This window comes from Equus caballus, chromosome 9, assembly GCF_041296265.1.
Source record: "Equus caballus isolate H_3958 breed thoroughbred chromosome 9, TB-T2T, whole genome shotgun sequence".
NCBI lineage: Eukaryota > Metazoa > Chordata > Mammalia > Perissodactyla > Equidae > Equus > Equus caballus.
In genome coordinates, this window is record NC_091692.1 from 61,441,124 (window position 1) to 61,458,500 (window position 17,377).

Below are 17,377 nucleotides of genomic sequence, written 5' to 3' on the forward strand. Positions count from 1 at the left end.
TGAGGTCCAGGCAGCCATCATGGCCAGGTGGCCAACCAGGGGTTAGGGCACCACAGTGAGATCTAGGTGGGAGAAAATATGCAAAAGTAGGCAGGTGGCTGGGGTATGTTTCAAGCAGGACCTAAGGAACTGCCTGGTAGATTTGGAAGCAGCATCTAATCCCCCAAAGAGGGGTCTGGAAGAGCTTGGTTTGGTGTCAGGTTCCACAAGACTGGCTGAGATCCAGAAACAGGTCTCAAGCTGTGTAGGCAAATTGATACAGGGGCCGAGTGCTGTGAGCTGAGCCAGTATGGCCAGGATCTCAAATGGTATGATTTGCATGGTTCATACATAGCTAAGAATCAATTTTCCTTCCTTCCTACGTTCCTTCCTTCTTTCCTTTCTTCCTTTCTTTCCCTCTCTCTCCCTCTTCCCTCTTTCTTCCCTCCTTCCTTCCTCCCATCCTTCCCTCTTTCTTTCATTCATTCACACTGTGTGCCAAGCCATTTCCTAGGTGGTGAGGACATCATGATGAACACAATTCCTACCCTCACAGAACTTAAAGTTTATGGTGGGAGGGGTCTAGACACATAACAATGGTTAAATTCATAATGATATAATTATAATTGTGGACCATGTTCCAAAGAGGTATAGCATTTAACAGCATTAAGAGGGAATCTAATCAGTCTGGTGGTGGAGGGGGAGCACTCAGCAAGGCTTCCCTGGGAAGTGGCTTCCAAGCTGAGACTCGATGAATGAGAAGTCAGCCAGGCAAAAAGGAAGAAGGGGATAAGAAGAGTAAGAGTATTCTAGACATAGGTAAGCACCAGTGCCATGTCATCAAGGCAGGGAGGAGGATGGCATATTCCAGAAACTTGCTGGAGAGAGTGAGCAATGGGACGAGGTGTGAAATAGCAGGAGCAGATCTTTGGGTACAAGTCTGGGGCTATTCACAGTGGCCTAGGCTACCAAGGCCTCTGAGTGGAGCTGAGTCTTTAGGTATTAATAATGATGATAGTAATGATAATAACAGTTACCTCATATAAAGCACTTTCTATGTGTCAATGCTTGCTATGCCTCATGTCGTCCAATTTTCACAACTCCCCTAAGGTATTAGTGCAGTTATCTTCCCATGTGACAAATGAAGAAGACAAGGACTGGAGAAATAAATGAACGTATCTAAGGTAATACAGCCAACAAGTGAAGGAACTCGAACTTGATCCATGGCCTGCCTGATTCCAAAACTTTTGTTCTGAAAACTTTCCCCTACTGCCTTTTGGCATCAGTGACTCTTGCTGAGAGGGGCTGAGGAGGCTGTCTCCAACACTTTAGCTCCTCTGAGCCCTGAGAAGTGTGGGGACATGGAAGTGGGATGAGGGACAGGGCGCTGGTACTTCTGGCTGTGGTAGAGAGTTGTTGGGGTGAACTCCAGTGGCGGAGGTGGCAGGGACGCACTGAACTTGTTCATATGCATGAATCATTTGTAGGTGAGGATTAGTCAGAGGCTGTCTGCATTGTTACGGAAGTAGTGGGCTGGGTATATACTCAACCTGAAGCTGTGAGGGCTGGATTTTTTTCTCTCATGTTGACATTGTGAACCATGGAAGGCAAGTCAACTTTTGGGGGTGACTTTTAAGTGAAAAACATCTTCCCTAATGCTTGCAGGTGACTTTGAGGATTGTGGAGGAAAAGTACACTTTAGAGAACTTACGATATCCTTGACCAGATATGCCCAAAGCCAGAACGTCTCACTAGCAGAAGAAATCTAGCACTCCATTGTGTACCTGGAGAAGATTTAAAGTTAGTCGGGGAAGGAATTTATCATGAAGGTAACTCAGAGTCTTCCTGGCAGAGCAGGAAGATCACGCCTGTGATTCAGAGAGAACTTCCAAGCCTCTTGAGTACAGTAGAGTTGGAAAAAACCTAAAACTGACTTTGGTGAGATAGACACCAAAATGGCAAAAACAAAAATGATTGCAGAATTTAGAAGAAGCAAAATCACTGTCCCTCTCAGGGCTAACACTCCTACCTTAACGATAGCCCTGGTGGTGTGTTCCCCTATAATTTTCAGGGTGTCTGACCATGTGGATGGGATGCTTCCCACTTCAGTTTGATCCTAATATTAGTGATCCACGTATAATTGCTATTCAAACACCAAAAGGTAGAACAGTCATGGGATGTTTGACCTGCAAGGGACATCCTTCTATTTGTGCAACCAAAATTTTCAAGAATATGTTAGTACCAAGCATTTCTTTAGGCCTGTTACATGTCATCTCTATTGGTCCAGGGACTAGTCCAACCCTCACAGTTAGGATTAGGAAGTGCTTGTTAACAATACTGTATTGTATACTTAAAAGCTGCTGAAAGAGTAGACCTTAAATGTTCTTATCGCAAAAAAGAAATGGTAATTATATGACATTATGGAGGTGTTGGCTAACACTATGGAGGTAATCATTTTGCAATACAAAAAAAAACGAGATTAGGAAATCATCTTGCCCCAGGTCCACAGTTGTTAGCAGCTGTTTTTGTGGCTATCAACAGTTGGGGTCCCCTTCCTTCTTTTAGGGATCATCAGTTCAGCAAGGACTGAGTATAGAATATTGTAAAAGAAACTTCTGAGCATGCGGGGAAGCCCTGCACTAACTTATGCAGCTCGAGTCTCAGCTCGAGGAGGCAGTGTGGCCCATGGGAAGGAGCTCGGGCTCTCCCAGTGCAAATCAATTTCCTAGCTGTGACCTCGGGCAAGGTCCTCTGAGCCAAGGTTTTCTTGCCTGGATAATAGAAAAAAATCGATCTTCCTCACTGCAATTGTTGTGAGGATTAAACGAAATATTTAGCAACAAGATTGAGGGCAAGTTTTAATGATCTTATATATAATTTTTGGTACATTGTACATTTTCTGAAACGTAGATATCATAAACATCATCAGATTTTTTTTTAATTAAAAAAGAAGTAAAGAGATTAGCATGTCTAAAACTTTCACTCCTGTGCCTGGCACACAGAAAACTAACATGAACCTTAATGATTAATAATAAGCAGAGTGCCCCCTAGGAAGCAGGCATGTCCAAGCAAGTGTGGGAACTGGAGGTGCAGCCCACTATGGCTATATTTGCATGAGGGTCTGAGGCTACTCCTGGGATAGAATTTGTGCTAAAGAAAGAGAATTGAAGTTCCCAAGTCAGATCAAGGGCAGTCGGTCAAAGCTGGAGGGGACAGGTGTTATCAAGCACAGCCCTGTCTGTCACATAGACTGATGCCCTTCCCTTCTACCCAGGGTCCGCTGTCCTAGGCCCCATGGACTCCTGCCTGAATTCTAGCGAAGGGAGTAACAAGACCAAAAAGCCATTTCCTAAAATCTCTGCAGACTTTGAGAGCTTTAAGCAGTCTAGTTTGTAACCTTTTAACCTCCTGTACACAAGGGGAATAAAAGGGATTTTCCCTTCCCCACCACCGAAGAGGTGTCTGCTGGAGTCTAAAGAACTGGGCACCCAGAACTGAGAAGATGTCTTAGTGGTGGTGTCTTCATGTAGTAGCCTACAGGGCAGACTTTATTGTGGGGGGAAAAGGACAGGAGGAAAACAGCAGCCATGTGGTACCTGAGGGGATTAGCTAGGCACATGGAGGACATTTTTCTGGGGATGTGAGTTCTATTTACAAAAAATTTGTTGAAGACCTCAGAGTGTTTCTGAATGGTCACCTGGGGTGTAATCTGGGGGCTGGGCCATGTGGGGCGAGGTCTCCTGAGTGGGTGAGGCCTGCCCTGTTGGTTGGTGGGTAAGCAAGTGAACCTGTCCTGTTTTCCTCTATTGGGTTTTCCTTGTGGCCTTAACAATTGCTATGTCAACAAGTTACCTTTTAAAAAATGCTGAATAGGCAATGCTTTAGGGGAATGTGCTGAGGGAGAGCAAAAATCCCCTTCCTCTATCTCAGCTATACTTTTTTTAAATTCATTTTTTTAAAATTGTGGTTAAAAAAATATGTATATAAATAAATAAGATAAAATTTGCCATTTTAACCACTTTTCAGTGTACAATTCAGTGGCAGTAAGTCATGAAGATTTTCCCCAATGTTTTCTTCTGAGTTTTACAGTTTTAGCTCCTAAGTGTAGTTCTTTAAGTTAATTTTTAATTTTAAGAGTCCAACTTTTTTTGTGTTGATTTTGTACCCTGCAACTTCGCTAAATTTGTTTATTAGCTCTAGAGTAGCTTTCTTTCTGTGGATTCTTTGGGATTTTCTATGTATAGGATCACGTCATCTGCAAATAGAGATAGTTTTACCTCTTCCTTTCCAATTTGGATGACTTTTATTTCTTTTTTTGCCTAGTAACTCTAGCTAGAACTTCTAGTACAATGTTGAAGGGCATCAGTAATATAGAATTCTCAGTTGACAGTTTTTTTTTTCTTTCAACAATTTAAATACATCATCTCACTGCCTTCTGGCCTCCATGTTTTCTGATGAGAAATCAACTATTAATCTTATTCAGGATCCCTTGTATATGATGAGTCACTTCTCTCCTGCTACTTTCAGGATTCTCTCTTTTTCTCTTAGGTATGTAGATTTATACCTTTAATCAGATTCGGGAAGTTTTTCATCATTAATCTATAAATATTCTTTCTGCTCCTTTCTCTCTCAATTCTCCTTCTGAGACTCCCATAAAGCACATGTTGGTTCACTTTATGGTATCCCACAATTCCCTTAGGCTCTGTTCACTTTTCATTTTTTTTCTTTCTGCTCCTCAGACTGAATACTTTCAACTGTCTTACCTTCAAGTTTGCTGACTCTTTCTTCTGCATCCTCAAATCTAATGTTGAACACTTGTAGTGAATTTTTCATTTCAGTTATTGTATTTTTCAGCTACTGAATATCTGTTTGGTTCCTTTTTACAATAGTCTCATTTTTTTCATACATTGTTTTCCTGATTTCCTTTAGTTCTATGTCCATATTTTCCTTTATTTCTTTGAGCATTTTTAAGACAGTTGTTTTAAAGTCTTTGTCTAGTAAGTCTGATAGCTACACATCCTCAGGGGTAGTTTCTGTCCATTTAATTTGTTCCTTTGAATTAGTCAAACTTTCCTGTGTCTTTGTATGCCTTGTGATTTTTTGGTTGAAAACTGGACATATGAATATTATAATGTCATAAATCTGAAAGTCAGAATCTCTTCCCTCTCCCTAAGATTTACTGTTTTTTGTTATTGTGTTTTTTCTGATTGTTGAAGGCTATAATTGTTTAGTGACTTTCCAAATATCTTCATAAAGATTATTCCTGGTCATGTGTGGTCACTGAAGTCTCTGTTCCATTTGCTTATGTTTAGCTAATGTTTGACAGAAATGTCCTTCAATGCCAGAAGTTAATGTAAAACAAAACAAAACAAAAAAATTGGAAAAGAAAAACACAAAAAGCAAACACCTCTCTTGATCTTCACAAATTAAGCTCTCTGCTGGGGCACTCCAACACTTAGTCAGGCTTGCTCTGAGCCTAGGGATTGGCACAAGATGAAAGCTTAGTGTCTTCTTAGGTCTTTTGTGAGCATGAGTCTTGTCTTGATCATGCGCATGGCTTTTTAAATTCCCCTGTATATCCAGGTACTTTTAAAGTCCTAATCTCCCAAAGGATTTGACCCAGCTTTTCCTCCTGGGCCTTAGCCAATCTATTATATATCTGGACCATAATCTTTTGCCCCAGACTTCTGTGTGTTGTTAGTTCACCTAGCAACATTTCTGAGCAATGCCGACTGCTTTTCTGGCCTGAGGTCTGAGTTGGACAAAACTGAGACAAGCATCTTCAGGTAACCCAGACAGGTTAGGACAGACACACACAATAATGTGTGAACAAGATCTGCTCTGCTCCTTCTGGAACCCAGGACCAGGGTCCCATACTGGGAATATAGGCTGCTATGTCTTCAAAACTGCCTTCATATTGGGGAGGAGGTGAAGTAAGGGAAAGTAAAAATGCCACAAAACTTTCTTACTATTTCCAAGTTGCTTTTTTCTTGATTCAGCATTTACTTGGTTGCTGTGAACCTTTGGCAATTTTTAGAGTTCTGACAAGGTTGGTTCTGACAGTTTCAGCTTGTTTTTTTGGTGTTTCTGTGGAGAAACAAGAGTTTGCAGCTATGTACTCCTCCCTTTTGCTGACATCACTCAGCTATACTTATGAGAGTGACCTTGTTTTTACCTCTGTACTACTGTGGCCTGGAGAACTGGGTTACACACACAAAATCCACTTTGACTAAATCTTGAGCTGGTGGGTAATACCTGCTTTTTGTAGAATAAGTTGAAAAGGCCATAGGAAACAGACCAGAATCAAACAAAAGATCAATCTCCATAGACCACACTTTTACCTGTTCACAGTTGTAAATAATATGTAAACAGCATCTACATTGCAATGGAAGGGTTGCTAAAATGAGTCTTCATTTACAATTAATAGTAAAATGACACTTTCTAAAGTGTTAGCTTGAATGTTCAACAGTTCTAGTTGGTCCCCTAGACGTGTGTTGGCAAATGGGTTTAACCTCTTATGGTAGTGGCTGCCTAATGCAATGTGTGGAGGGTTGCAAAGCCATGTCCAGCTCAGGGGACAAGAGTTCCATGATCAATTGGTGCTGTTTGTCATGGGCACAGGAGGGAGGAGTCTCAATGTGTATCTATTGCTGTGTAACACATTACCTCAAAACTTACATTTACTGTCTCTCACAATTTCTGTGGGTCAGGAATATGAGACTAGTTTGATCGGGTGGTTTTGGTTCAAGATATCCTAAGAGATTACAGTCATGATGTCAGCTGGGATTGCAGTCATCTGAAGGCTTGACAGACTGGAAGGTCCACTTCCAAGAAAGCTCACTCAACTGATGCTTGAATTGAAGTTCAGTTGATGCTGGCTCCTGGGACAAGGTCCAGCCCCTCTCCTCCTGGGCCTCTCCATAGGGCCACTTAAGTGTCTTTGAACCTGTGGTTGGTTTCCACCAAAGAAAGCAATCCAAGAGTAAGCCAGACAGAAGCTATCATTTTTATTAACTCAGAGTCATATAGCATCATTTCTGCCACATTCTATTCCCTAAAGCAAGTCACTAAATCTGGCCCATGCTCAAGAGGAGAGGAATTAGGTTTTACCTTTTGAAGGGAGGCATGTCAAAGAATTTATGGACACATTTTAAAACCACAGCATAGCACTCTGCTAGGTGTTTACTGACCTCCAGTTACTACAGAATACCCACTGAATGCTAACACAATCTGAGCAACATAAAGTACTAACTTATTTTAGGAGAAAACATTAATAAAAACTGCATAGTCAAAGAAAATACATATGTATCGTGTACGTGTGTGTGTGTGCATGTGAGATAGGATAGGAAGAATGAGAGCTTCCTGGTTTCTTGGAGAATTGCTCAAAAACAGCTTAAGGGAACTCTAACTCACCATCTCAAGGAATGCTACACCTAAAATCTATCTACTGGGATATTGGCAGAGAGAGAAGGGTATGAAAGGGGTCTGGTTTTGCTCCCTTCACTCTCTTTCCCTCAGAAGGTTCTGCCATAAGGTTAGGATTTCAAGTCCTGGGGAAGACTCTAAGTCGAAAGCAGGCAATTTGAGCACAGCATCCCAGTTAGGTCTAGTCAATGCAAAGATTTCCCTTGCTTAACAGAAACAACCCAACAGGCCAATGCCACTGGCAAACAGAACTGCAGTGTGGGAGGTACATATGCAAATGTGGACACCTGCATTTAATATTCCTCACTTGGGCTCAACAGAAAAACAACTACTCAAGCACAAAATGGTGATCCTGTTTGCTAAACATTTGGCCCTGAGAATCATGTGGTCTGTGACCTCCTAGTTTTTAAGTATGTCTCCTCTTACATTAAGCAGCAGATTCCTCTTAGCAGGAGAGCACTGCGTACCCTCCAAGTTTGGAAATGGTAGGTTTTCAGAGCTGCGTGAAAATATTTTGTTGACAGCTCTCTGACTGCTTACAGCAGCAGGGTTGTTTACTTGGGCTGGAGCACAGCTCTGTTGAGGCAGAGAGTCTGGTCTCAGCATCAGGAGTGCCTAGCAACAGGTCTACACCATGCTGCAGAATTTCAACATGGGCTGGACCACAAGTATTCATTTTGGGGGATTTCCAGAGTCTTGCTCTCACTCTGTCATATCGCTCCTAAAATCTGAGTCACACAGCCAGATGCAAGAATAATTGTTCAGTGTCCTCTAAAATTCTCTTCTGGGAAAAGTTAAAAAGAATATTTGTGCATTGAGTATATTTCTTTAGGTACTACAGAGAATCGGTCACTCTAGATTATTGAAAATATCTAATTTTAGTTCGAGTCTTATTCTGACAAGCCAGTTTAATATTCAGCAAAGAGGCTGAATGTGTACAGTGATCATTCTATCAACAAAGACAATGCATTTTTAAAATATATTTATCATTAAAAATGTTATTACCATGGAAAGAAATCATGTATTGACATAAAGGTGTATTCTACCAACAACAGATTGGAGGGATTAGACACGATAAAAAAAAGACTAATTTATAATTTATTCATTTGTTAAACATTTATGGAATGACTACTACACTAGACTCTGTAGCTAGAAAAATTAACAAAACATTTGTCACTTACCTTCCTAGAGCTTACAGTGTGACAAGAAGGAGATAATAAGGTGACCCCAAATGTTGTGGGGCAAAATATAACGAGGGTTTGGGAACTGTAGGGTGTAGAGGGAGAAGTTGAAGGACGGGAGAAAAGGTCTGGAGATGAGCGGTGGTTGAGGAGGTGGGTTCTCCATGCTGGAGGGTGAGGACAGGATGTGCGGGACATCTCCTATGTACTCCTGAAAAGAGAGCCAACTGCAACACACCCCTGCCTACCAAACTGGGCATAGAATGCTATTGTGCTTGTATAAAATTATAAGCCTGTATATCTTTGTGGTAAAATTGTTGTTGACATTGGTCCTGCTTTGCATTATTTATGATTTTAAAAAGCAACATTGATTTTATTATGAAGATACTATTTTTCCTCAGAGGGTTTGTTGCAGTTAAAGTCTCAGTGTAGCCACTACTGACTTTGGTTACTTAATCCTTCTATCAAATTTTTTATTCTATTTTATTTTTTTTGCTGAGGAAGATTCAGCCTGAGCTAACATCTGTGCCCTCTTCCTCTAGTTTCTGTGGGTCACTGCCACAGCATGGTGTCTGACGAGTGGTGTAGGTCTGCGTCTGGGAGCCTAGGCCCAGCCACTGAAGCAGAGCACGCCAAACTTAACCATTAGGCCTCAGGGGTGGCCCCAGATCAAATGTTTTTATTAGCTCCTGTGCATTATGTATTCAGGAACTCAAAGTTAAATGGATTTATGTTCAGATCAGATTGGAGCCTGCGTTAGGAATTATGTGTTTTTTCCCTATTTCAGTCTTTAGATACTTTTTGTGGATAAATCCAAGGTTAGCAGGTTAATTTCAATTTATGCCAGTTTGGGTCTTTAACCAAAATATATACAAAGTAGATTACTGATCTTAAAATACTGTCTCTATTCCTCTTTAAGGGCACAAACTAAATCTTTGCATCTTGCTTATTATAGTAACTTTGACAAAACCATGTCCAGAAGATGCTGGATGCATACTTTTTTTGTAATGATAGTGGCATATTCATTGCTGCTAATTCCAGAACTACAGCTAACATTAACTAGTTAATTCAATACCAGCGACATTTGCTGAGTATTTTTAACGTTTTGGAGGAAGCCCAATTTAGGTTTATCTGAAATGTTTGAAATATTGAGTTAAAGAATCATTTCGGATCATAGTTACTCATTCTATTTCCTGTTAAGATTAGCTGGCTAATATCTAGCTAGGATGGGTCAGGTAGCAGGGCAGAGACGAAAGAATAGGGAAAATAGATATTATGTTAAAAGTGTCACAGTTGGATCATTGATAAACTGTTTTAAATAAATAGGAATCTTGAGATAGATAATGAAAGAGTTGGACAAGATAATTTTGAGAAAGGTCTAATCTATCAATAAAATTACATGATTTTATATTTAAAGTAGAGAGAAATAAACATGGATGTTTCTTACCTCCTCAACTTAGCTCTTGTTCCTGTCATTGTGTAAGGTTCAAATTTCATAGTACAAAGTGTGTTCTTGAGATCTGGGGTTTTCTCCAAAATAGATAATCATCATCTGTTTTCTAAAGCAATGCCAAGAACATCAACAAATAAAGTTTAATTATTCATTGCTCTGTCTTAAAAATGCTTCTCAATTGTGAAACTCGTTATCATCCATATATTATATTCTTCCTTTAAAATTTGAAATGCCCGAGGCATTATTTCTCATTTCACCTTATTCTTTTCAATGTACTTGTGCTAAGGGTTAGGAAACTGTTTTCACTAATTTGCTGGAAAGGGAAATAGTTGTAGGATCCTCTGAAACTTGAAGCTCTTTGGAGTTGGACAGACCTGACTTCACATTATGTTATACTTCATCCTCTGATTCTATACTGCCTAGTAATGTTAACTTGGGCAAGTCACATAACCTCTTAAAGCCTTTGTCACTAATCTGTAAATGAGAAGCATGATGGTACCTAACATATAAAACTATTTTTAAGGATTAGATTCAAGTTGAGTTTTCAGTACAATTCCAAATACTTAGCAACCCTGCAGGAAATGTTAGCTATTATTGCATTATCATCACTAGTACTTATTATGGGCTGAATTGTACCCCCCCTCCCCCCCCAATTTGTATGTTTAAGTCCTAACCCCTAGTACCTGAAAATGCGAGTGTATTTGGAAATAGGGCCTTCAAAGAGGTAATTAAGGTAAAATGAGATCATATGGCTGGGCCCTAGTCCAATATGACTGGTGTCCTCATAAGAAGTGGAGGTTAGGATATGGACACCCACAGAGGAAAGGCCACGTGGTGACACAGGGAGAAGGTGGCCATCTGCAAGCCAAGGAGAGAGACCTCAGAAGAAACCAACCACGCTGACACTTTCATTTTGGACTTCTAGCCTTCAGAATTGTGAAAATTAAATTTCTGTTGTTTAAAGCACCTAGTCTGTGATATTTTGTTATAGTAGCCCTAGCAAACTAATACAATACTACTGACCAAAAGAGTACATTTCTAAATTACATGTTAAACAATGTAAGATAAGGAATCTTTCTGAAAGCTACGGTGTTTGGTCTGTTTCTATCATTTTATTGCATGGAAAAATAAATCCACTGCCTGCTCTGTTCTCTAGCTCTAGGCTGCCGTCTATGGGATTTGGCTAGCCCGATGGGCCTCAGATGGAATACAGACACACAGATCACGTGGCAATTGCAACCAAGAAGCCCCAGAGCATAATATCAACAGCTCGATGATTCGGCATTTGCTCTGTCAACACTGGTTAGAGCAGCAGGCCTGGGGTGGGGGAGGCAGAGGTGAATGAGAGAGTGAGTTTCATTTTCAAACATCACTTCATTAGAATGGTTTGTGTTTTTCTCCAAGCAGAGCTAGAGATGTTGTTCATTCATTTAGTGTTATTATGGGAACAAAATCATTAAACACCATAGACTTTGTTATCCTTAAACCAGATGGAATCATGGTTTCATTAGAACCGGGGAATAACAATGCCCACACAAATGGCTGATTGCTCTTCGTGGATGACTTGTCTGAACTCCAGGTCACTCTATTTCCTTCTTAGCAATTTGGGCTCCTTTCCATTCCTTCTTCCAAACCTGTCCTCACTGACTGCTCCTCTGTCTTTTACTCTACATTTTTTCCTCTGGCAGGCCAGTATAGGCTGGGGGTGGGCACATGGACAACACTGACAACACGGAATCCAGGCCACTGAATCATCTTGTCCTCCTTTCATTAAGCCTAGGCTCTCTCCTCCAGAGATAGGTAGCAAGGACTTCCCCAGCCCCACCTGCCTCAGGAATTTCTGCAGCCATACCGAAGCCCTGAATGCTGATCAAAAGCAACAGGCCTATTGTCACTGGAGTGAAAAGAAAGGAACCTAAATGGTTAAAACGACTACCCGAGAACGTTCAGGAGGTTGGCCCTCCATAAGTGAGACCGAGGTACGTGTTTGTACATTGCACGCAGTGAGGGATGGCACTTAGTCTGAATCTCTGCAGCATTTCAGCAGGGTCGTGTGGGTGCAGGCTCCGCAGCTCAGAATAAGCGCCCCCTTACATTTTATATCCGAAGTGACTTGCTTGCCTCACTCTAGTTCTGCAACTGCTAGTCACTATTGGGAGTATCTAACAGGTGGCAGCAGAGTCCCAGCCCCAACAGCACAGAGCAGAGGGGTGTTTAGAGGCAAGAAACAACAGCTTAGTAGCCAGCACAGATACACACACTCCGTTACTTCATTTAAACCTCGAGACAACCCTGAGAGGTAGAGCAGATAGTACCATCTCCATTTACTTGGGTCAGTGACTTGCAGAGGTCTTGGGAGTAGAACTAGGGATGGGCTCTAAGTCTTCGTAGTGTCGTGATGCTCTGCCTCCCATCAAATCAGGCCCAGGAGGCCCCCTCAGGCGATCCAGAGCCTGGCCTGATCCACTCAGTACAGAGATGTGCCGCACTTTCACCAACAACCCAGCCTGCTGGGCCAGCCTCAGTCAGCCTCTGGCTGCATGGTTTCTTATCTCTCACAACAACAATTACATTTACGGAGAACTTTTATTGTTGCGGGATATCTGAAGGCTTCCCGGAACGTTCCCTGCACTGCATTTTCCAGAGAAAAGATTAGCAGAAAGCCCTTTATCTTTGCCAACAAGAGTCACCTGGTCTCTCCGGCACAATGACTGCTTTGACCTGTGTTTCCTGCTCTATCTTGCATCCAGAACAGGAGGTGCAAACAGGACAGGTTGAAGTCCCAAGCCCAGACTTTTTCCAGGGCCCTGTCAACTATGGCTTTGCCTACCTTGCTTTGGCCTGATGGAAGCTGCAAAGTAAAACCATCAAAACTGATGTTGGGCCTGGTAGGTGATTATACATTGATTTTATATTTTGTACCAAAACCTATTACATCTTGGCCTGCCTGTTTCTAGCTTACACAATAAGACATTTCTGAGTACTGGAGGTTGGCCAGGGCGACCATGCTGGAGAAAGAAAACCACGGCGTTTTGTGCTGAGCCTCCCAATCTGTGTGTCAGCGTTCTTCAGCAACAGTGACAGAGGCCAACTTCAGATGGCAGGCAATCCATGGGACTCGGAATTCCCCTAGAGGTTCCCATGGAGACTTCCCTGCGAGAGCTGCTCGCCCTGCCCTCAGGCTTGGAAGGAACAGGAAGAGCTTCAAGGAGGAAAGAAGGTCCAGAGTGGCCCGGTTGAAGCTGGGGGAGGTGACCCCAGTGCCTGCCTGGTTAGGGATGAGCCTTGGTAAGAAAAGCTGTTACTAACAATGTCTGCTGAGAGGAGCATTTCTGTGGTACACTCTCCCTAGACATATTTAAACTCCCTTGGGAAAGCCTTGGGGATCCTGAAAGAATGAGGGGCCTGCTCCAGAAGGGTGATTTCCCAATGCCATACCCAGCTGCTTCAGTCAGTCCCTGGGGACTGCTGGGGTCTGGGCCAGAGGTGGCAGAGAAGCCCGAAGGTGGAGGTGTGCCTGCCCCCAGGTCCGCCTTTGGGCTCTGATGCAGCCTAGCTGTTAGTAGCTGTCTGCTGCCTGATTGCAGGCCCAGTCACATGCCCCACAGACCCAGCAGACCCTGCAGACCTGACCTACCACTCCTGGAGTGGGAATGAAGCCCGGACAGGCTTCTAAGCGGGACTCGCTGCTGTGAGAATCTAAATGCTTGGACGAGAGGCAGGAATACTGTTGTCAGTCTGCTTGCCCTGGTGCCCTTTGTGCTGATCTGTTCATTCATTCATTCATGCAAGCGGACCTCTAGAGACCTGTCGTGTGTCGGGTTGGCCTCTAGGCCCTGGGCACACAGATGAGCAGGCCAAAGCTGCTGCTGAGTCCACAGTGGGGAGTGACTGCAGCCATGGGAGCCTGGGTCCCATGCCGAAGGATCCACTAGAGAGGGGGGGCCCCTAAGTCAGTTGTGTAAGATCAGGGAAGGCTTCCTGGAAGAAGAGACAGCTAAGCTGAGGCCTTGGGCCTAGTTCAAACCCTGGCTCCCACCTGGTCTGTCTGTGTGGCTTACTTCTTATCCTTCTGTCCAGGCTGGCTTTCCACATGTGCCACTCAGCCTCTTCCCTTTGCCGGACGTGCCCTGCCTGCCCCCCATGTCAAACCTCTTTTATTTCTAAATTGTTCTCAAGTGTTTATCCTGTGCTGGGCACTAAACTAGCAGCTTTACAAAGATGACATCACCGCAACACTCTGAGATAACGGAGTCAGTCTGCCTGCTGGGGTTCAAATCCCAGCTTGGCCATGGCAAGCCATGAGGTCTTGGGGAAGTTGGTAAACTTCTCTGTGCCTCCATTTCCATAGCTGTACGATAAGCCTAATGATAGTACACACTCCAGAGTGCCAGTATCAGAACTAAACAAATTCAGATGTGTAATGTGCTTAGAACAACATCTGGGATGTATTAAGAGCTACATAAGTATTTGCTAATATTGTTGTAGCCTCCATTTTATAGATGAGGAAATTGAGATTCAGAGAAGTTAAGCCATTTGTCCAAAGTCACACAGCTGGCAGTTGTCAGAGGCAAACTTTGAAGGCAGGATTTCTGACTACATGTCCAGAGCACCCTTTTCCATGACACCACAGCTATGTCTGCTCTATGGCTGCCTCTGACGCCAGCTCTGGTTCAGCGTTCCACCTGCTCCCATGTTCAAGGTCTTGACCTCCTGCCACGCTCAACTCTGCAGTGCCCTGCTGACCTGCTGGAGCAGCTGAGCCTATTTCGGCTCACCACGGCCCACACCTGGACGCTGGCGCACTCAGGAGTTTGGTCTCCTACTCTCTGTCTGAGCCCTGTCCACTCAAACTGGCTGTGTTTATGCAAGGAGGGGAACAGGTCGCCCGGAAAATGCTCTGTGGAGGGAAGGAGGCATCAGGAAGACAACTGAGGACACTGACACTGGAGTGCTAAAATGAGAGAGCTGTAGGGAGGTGTCATAGCAGAGGAAGGAGGGAGAGCGAGGGGACAGCAAGCAGGTGGCATGAGCTGGTACGTAAGGAAGGGTTTCAAGTAAAGGAAAAACTTTGCTTTGGGGAGGCTTTTTAATGTGACAGTTTATACACAACACTGACTAAGGCACTGAGCACTAATTTCAGGGGGAAATTCCTACAATTGTTCTAAAAGTTCTCACAGCAACTTATAAGGCCTGTGCAAGTACACCGTTTAGTCGTTTTGGCTGTTTGGTTGGAAAAGTGGCTGCTCGAAGGCAGGATTGAACAAAGGAGTGAGAAATGGGGTGAGAATTGGGACTTGGGATCTCTAAGTCCTGTGCTTTCCCTGTGACCTTGGGAGAGACGTCTGTCTTTCCAGAGCCTGTTTCCTCATCTGGAAACTAAGGGAAATTTTGCAGTTTTCCTCTGAGGGGTATTTTGAAGAGCAGTTATAGACCATTTTCCAAGTACAAAGTGTCAGATGTACGGAAAGAGTGCTGGCGTTTCAGAAACTCTGCAACTCGAAAGTTTTCAAATCCACTATTATTTCCATCTAGGGGCATTTTCCTAAAGAGGGGCCAGGTAGTCCCGATGGACTCAATACTGTATTCATCCATTCCTGAAAACAAATAGCCAAGTTATTTATTTCTTCAAGTTTCGTTTGAGACAGTTCGGCCCATTATCCTTTAGCTGGACCACTGAACCTACACTCAGAAATGAGAACCAGCTGACTAAATAAACAGCCGCATATGGAAAAGAAGCAGGAAAAGCCTTTCCAAAACTAATAATATTAACAAACTTCCAAGGGACACACAATCCATAATTAATGACAATTTGGAAAAAAAAAGACATAAAAACTTGGAATTTGAAATATATCTCTGAGGACAGTCTGGTGTTTTTTTGCTCAGAATCTGTCCACCCTTTTTTCTGGCCCCTTTCCCTTCTGACAGGCGCATATTTTCAAATTCCTTCTGTAAATGTCTTTAGTCTGTGGATTTAGATCCCAGGATTCAATATGTCTTGCCTGGACTCCCAAAGTGGCCCGTCAATAGGAGCTTATTAAAAACCTCAGTAGTCATGTGACCAGACATAACTGATTCTAACTAAACCCACAGGAAGGATGGTCTTGCTCTCAGAAACCAGTTCTCTGGCAAGGATCCTTTTGGGGTCAAATTCAGTGACATTGGGCTGCATGCCAGAGCAAACCCCAATCTAAGTGCCTAGGCCAAGACTCAGGAGGGCACAGATGCCTGGGGAACGGGCTTGACCTCCTGGATGCACTCCTTAGGAGAAGTGCCCAGCCTAAGGCTCTGGAGCATCCCACTTCCAGGGCAGCCCAGATGAGGCCGAAATTCAGGACCATTCGGCAGCATTTGCCAGGCTCTCCTATCACTCTCCACTCATTCCCTCAAATTGGCTTGTGACAGAAATGGCTAGTTGACCCCTGAAGAGTCGTGGTCTCCCTCCAGAGTGTAGAGATGCTATTGGGAAGCAGCTGACCAGCCAGAGACTACATTTCTGAGCCCCCCAACCCACCCCAGGTGACTAATTCTGGCCAGTGAAATATGAAGTGATGTGGCACTTTCTGGCTGGGGTGGTTAAGTAGCCAGCATGTCTTCCCTCACTCTCTCCTGCCTTCTATCGCTAAGGGGCAGGGGCCCGGGTCTCTGCGTCACTGTGTGGAGGAGAAGCCCAAGAAAGCCGTGTGACCAGGACCATCTGATTAGAATTTGCGTGAGCAGGAAATAAATTTTTGTGTTCAGCTGTTCCTACATTGGGGTTGTTTTCCCCAGCAGTTAGCCTGCGCTGACTAAGACAGTGCCCGCGCAGCATTTCCTAAAGCAATGGGTCTCAGCATTAGTGGGATTTTCCCCAGCTCCTATCTTTCTGTGAAGAAAACACCAGTCCTGCCCACGTGTCTGTGGTCTTGTTTGAGTCTCTGTGTGTGTGTCTCTCTCTCCACCCTCCCAAAGGGAAACAGCAAAGCATGAGTAGAAATTAAAAGCATGGTCTCTGAGTCAGAATGCTCAGGTTCAAATCTCAACTCCAGCACTTACTAACATGTGAGTCCTTGGGCAAATGGTTGAACCTCTGTGAGCTGTAAATCCTCTCTCTGCAGCAGAGGGATATTACCTTGCAGAGTTGTTATGAGGAATAAATGGAACATTCTGTGTAAAGTACCTGGCACATAATCAACACAGTAAATATTAATACTATTATTGTTATTATTTATTGAGCCTGCTTCAGCAGATACTCGTTGCAGACTGACTGCAACCAATCAGTATCATTGCTACTCTTTTCTCGCCTCCTTTCTTCTCTTCACACTGATAACTTCCACCTATAAATCACAACAATTTTCTT

General features: G+C 43.4%; 1 long non-coding RNA gene across 3 annotated transcripts in view; it reads right to left on the reverse strand.

Moving 5' to 3' along the window:
• Positions 1-2,824: 2,824 nt before the first annotated feature.
• Positions 2,825-17,377, reverse strand: part of LOC102147851 (uncharacterized) — a 37,197-nt gene continuing 22,644 nt past the window's right edge. For all 3 annotated transcript variants that reach the window (XR_001377521.3, XR_011421655.1, XR_011421654.1), the window contains 2 exons: positions 10,033-10,144; positions 2,825-6,925 (listed from right to left, as the gene is read on the reverse strand). This is a non-coding gene — a long non-coding RNA (uncharacterized lncRNA). The remainder of the gene's footprint in view (positions 6,926-10,032; positions 10,145-17,377) is intronic.